Source organism: Scylla paramamosain, chromosome 23 (genome assembly GCF_035594125.1).
Source record: "Scylla paramamosain isolate STU-SP2022 chromosome 23, ASM3559412v1, whole genome shotgun sequence".
In the NCBI taxonomy this organism is placed as follows: domain Eukaryota; kingdom Metazoa; phylum Arthropoda; class Malacostraca; order Decapoda; family Portunidae; genus Scylla; species Scylla paramamosain.
The window spans coordinates 19,932,723-19,937,278 of NC_087173.1; positions in this window are offsets into that span (position 1 = coordinate 19,932,723).

Genomic DNA, 4,556 nt, shown 5'->3' on the forward strand with positions numbered 1-4,556 from the left:
GAAGAAGAAGAAAATAAAAACAACAACAACAACAACAACAACAACAACAACAATACCACCACCACCACCATTATATAGAGAAACTCCAAAAGTCAGGCCAGGAAAGGGATTCCCAACCACAACCTCTCCTTATAAAAACTGCCTTGAAAAATGACTGACAAGAATTTTGCTGCTCCATCTTTGTGACGAGACGCTGCGAGATAGGCAAAGCGGCGGCGGTGGTGGTGGTGGTGGTGGTGGTGGTGGTGGTGGTGATGGAGGAGGAGAGGTGGGGGATGAAAAGAAGATAATAGTATTGGTATTAGTTTTTGTGGTGGTGGTGGTGGTGGTGGTGGTGGTATTGTAGTAGTAGTAGTAGTAGTAGTAGTAGTAGTAGTAGTAGTAGTAGTAGTAGTAATCAATCTAACACGTTATTCAGGTAATTCTTGCTACTTTAAAGCTCCTCTCTCTCTCTCTCTCTCTCTCTCTCTCTCTCTCTCTCTCTCTCTCTCTCTCTCTCTCTCTCTCTCTCTCTCTCTCTCTCTCTCTCTCTCCCCTAGCCAATCAGTAGCCACAAATCAAGCACTAATTGAACATTGAGCGTGACGTCACACTAGCGTCACTCTCTGCTATTACTGGACATCATTACTTCACCTCTGGGAATTGCTGTGACGCTCACCTTCTCCACTCGTTTGTTTAGTGAAGGGAGAAATGCACACCGCGATTACTCGGTCAATTCTTACTGGCAGTCTGTATTGAGGTTCCGATAATGTGTTTTGAGAGGTACCTAATATAAAACAAAATCGGAATAAATGCATTGTTTTATCACTGTAGGTTTTTGAAGATGTGATGTTTATTATTTAGGTTTCAGTCGTGTGTTTTGGAGATTACTTTTTCTGTAAACTCGAATTGAAAGCACTATTTTTTATTCACTATTTTTTTTATTTATTTATTTATTTATTTTTTTTTTCAAGGTGAGTTGTCAAGATGTCTTTACGAGGAAGCCAAGAGGGACTGCATTACATATCTTCTTTCTCACTCGTAATTTATATAAAGGTTTTACTCGTTAGCTTTCGAGATAACCGACATAATTTGCATGATATTTATTTATTCATTTGCTCATTCATTAATTTACCTTTGCAAAGTTACCAATATTATCATTTTTCCATCTCTTAGAATAATTTATGTTACTTCTACACTAAAATAAGAGCATCATATTTTATTTTGCATGGGCTTTATTTTAATTTCCCTTAGGTCTATTCATTTTGCTTACGTGTTTTTAATCATCAGCATTAGTCTTCTTTCAACAACTGCATATATTATTCTGCACGGATATTTCTCTCTTTTTGCCTTTTTCTTGTTTTTTTTCTTTTCCTTTGTTTAACTCTCTCTCTCTCTCTCTCTCTCTCTCTCTCTCTCTCTCTCTCTCTCTCTCTCTCTCTCTCTCTCTCTCTCTCTCTCTCTCTCTCTCTCACACACATACACATACCACCCTTCATCACCACAACCACCATCCCCACACACACACACACACACACACACACACACACACACACACACACACACACACATACACCACCACCACCACTACCACCACCACACCGGACTCGGCTTAATTAATCTGAACAGCGCAAAAAAAGTGGACTTGATGGCGTTTTGCGAGATTCGGTTCAGTTCCTCTTTTACTGAACCCGACACGTGAATGGCAAGGCTTGCAGTTTTTGTTCCCTTTTTGATGGTATCTTGTGGCCGAGGCTCGTGAACTGCAGCGGCACGTGCGCATCACAAGGGAACACAAAGGAAGGTAAAGTATAGGTAACGTAAACTCATTCTATTTCATATTCTGCATCGCACCTCCACTGCTTTCAGAAGGCTCTATTTGAACTGGCACTGCTTTTTAAGGGTGTTTTTACAGTTCTAGCGGCAGATTAACGAGCTTTATACATAATAACAGGAGAAAAACACTCTTGAGAACCAGGTTAATCAAATCTGTGGCCTTTGAAAATAATTGCGGTGAAGTTACACGAGTTTTTAAGAGTGTGATTACAGTTAGAGTGACAAATTAACATTAATAATAGGAGAAGTACTCTTGAGAACCAGGATAATCATCTCTGTGGCCTTTGAAAATAATGGTGGTGAAGTTACACGAGTTATCACGGTTGTAGTGACAAATTAACGAAACTTCTACATTTATGATAGGAGAAACACTCTTGAGAACCCTGCCAGTCATCTCTATGGCCTTTGAAAATAAGTATGGTGAAATTGCAGAACTTTTAAGAGTGTTTTTACGGTTGCGGAGACAAATTAACCAGATTTCTACATTCTTAGCAGGAGAAAGATCCGTGAGAACGTGGTTAATCATCTCTGTGGCCTTTGAAAGCAGTCGCAGTGAGAGAGCAGAGTTTCTGAATACGGCCCAAAGAATGATGCTAGGGATTGTAAAGGTGAAAAATTGTAAATTGTTATGATTCCTAAAAACGCAAACTTTATTAAGATTAGTGAGATGCAAAGCTCTCTCTCTCTCTCTCTCTCTCTCTCTCTCTCTCTCTCTCTCTCTCTCTCTCTCTCTCTCTCTCTCTCTCTTGCGAGTGGATATACAGATTGATTGAAGAGAGAGAGAGAGAGAGAGAGAGAGAGAGAGAGAGAGAGAGAGAGAGAGAGAGAGAGAGAGAGAGAGAGAGAGAGAGAGAGAGAGAGAGAGAGAATCAATGACAAGCCCGGAATAAATAAAACTCATACCGACGTGAATACACCATGAGAGAGAGAGAGAGAGAGAGAGAGAGAGAGAGAGAGAGAGAGAGAGAGAGAGAGAGAGAGAGAGAGAGAGAGAGAGAGAGAGAGAGAGAGAGAGAGAGAGAGTTAACAGAGGCATTTCGCTCATCTTAATCAACAAATTAGTATTTCCTCTCTCACTCCAGTCAGTTTCAAGTCTTTTTTTCATTCTCATAATTTTTGGCAAAGCTTTTAACTAAACTCTCTGGGAAATAAAACCTTTTGTGGGCCTTTTCTCAGCCTTCAGCCTTTTTTTCAAACTTTTTTCCATTACCCTTGTTCAGATTCCCTCTTACGCGCACACACACACACACACACACACACACACACACACACACACACACACACACACACACACGCATCAACACTCTGCAGTCACTCATCAATCCCCTCACTCCTTTCCCTCAAATTGGAGGCATTTCACGCCATTACCCACCTGACGAAGCCGCGACAGGGAAAAATCAGGCAAAAATGGACGGGAAAATTGACTTTGCTGAATGTTGTTTTTGTTTTTTTTTCTGTCCCTGAGTGAGTTTTTTTTTTTTTCTCTCTCTCTCTCTATCATCATTGTTAGTTTTATTTTTGTTCATTTATTTGTGTTTATTTATTTTTTCCTGAATGTTTGCGTTTTCATTTTCTTTCTCGCGTCGTTGTTTTGTTATTATTATTGTTATTGTTATTATCATTTCTTTATTATTTATTATTATTATTATTATTATTATTATTATTATTATTATTATTATTATTATTATTACTATTATTATAATTATTATTATTACTATTTATTTGTCTTTTTCATTGTTTTTGATGTTTACTTTCTTGCTTAATAGTTTTCTTTTCCTCCTTTCTTTATTTCGTATATTTATTTATTTATTTATTTATTTATTTATTTATCTATTTATTTATTTATTTATTATCTATTTATTTATTTATTGTCGCCTTACGATCTTGTTCTGACGTTGAATTATTACTGATTTTATTTGCGTCTTTTCTAATTGTCTTTTTTTCCTTTTATTTAATGTTATACCTGTCTTTTGTATTACTATTTTTGTTTTATTGCGTTTTTTCATCTTTTGTTTCAATTTCGTTCCTCCGATCCAGAAACACTACTGATTTAATTTTTTTTTTCTAATTCTCTCCTTTGTTTATTCATTTTTTTCTTTTTTTTCTTTCATATTATTATTTTTTTTCCGTATCACTGTCTATCGTTTACTCTTTTCTTTTTCATTTCGTTGTTGCGATCCAGAACTATCACTCATTTAATTAACGTCTTTTTCTTCTTATTATTTTTTTTTCTATTTCTCTTTAATGTTAACGTTTTTTTTTTATTAATATTTTCGTTTCATTGCTTTTTTTTTATATTTCGTTGCTGCTGTGACGACTTTTTTTTTCAGTGCTCTTTTCCTATTCACATTCTCTCTCTCTCTCTCTCTCTCTCTCTCTCTCTCTCTCTCTCTCTCTCTCTCTCTCTCTCTCTCTCTCTCAATGAATCAATCAGTCAGCCAGTTTCCTTCCCTTCCCATTCTATTGATGCACCTCAGTTAATCAGTGTCTCGCATAAATCTATCCTCTTATCTAGTCTTCTGTGAAATAGAAAATGTGGGCTTGGTTCCCTAATCTCTCTCTCTCTCTCTCTCTCTCTCTCTCTCTCTCTCTCTCTCTCTCTCTCTCTCTCTCTCTCTCTCTCTCTCTCTCTCTCTCTCTCAGCATCTCACTCCATTAATCGTTCTCCAGCTTTTCACTTTCTCCATATTTACCGTTTTCCTGGCTTTTCATTCTCATTTTCTGTATTCTTTTGTTTTCTT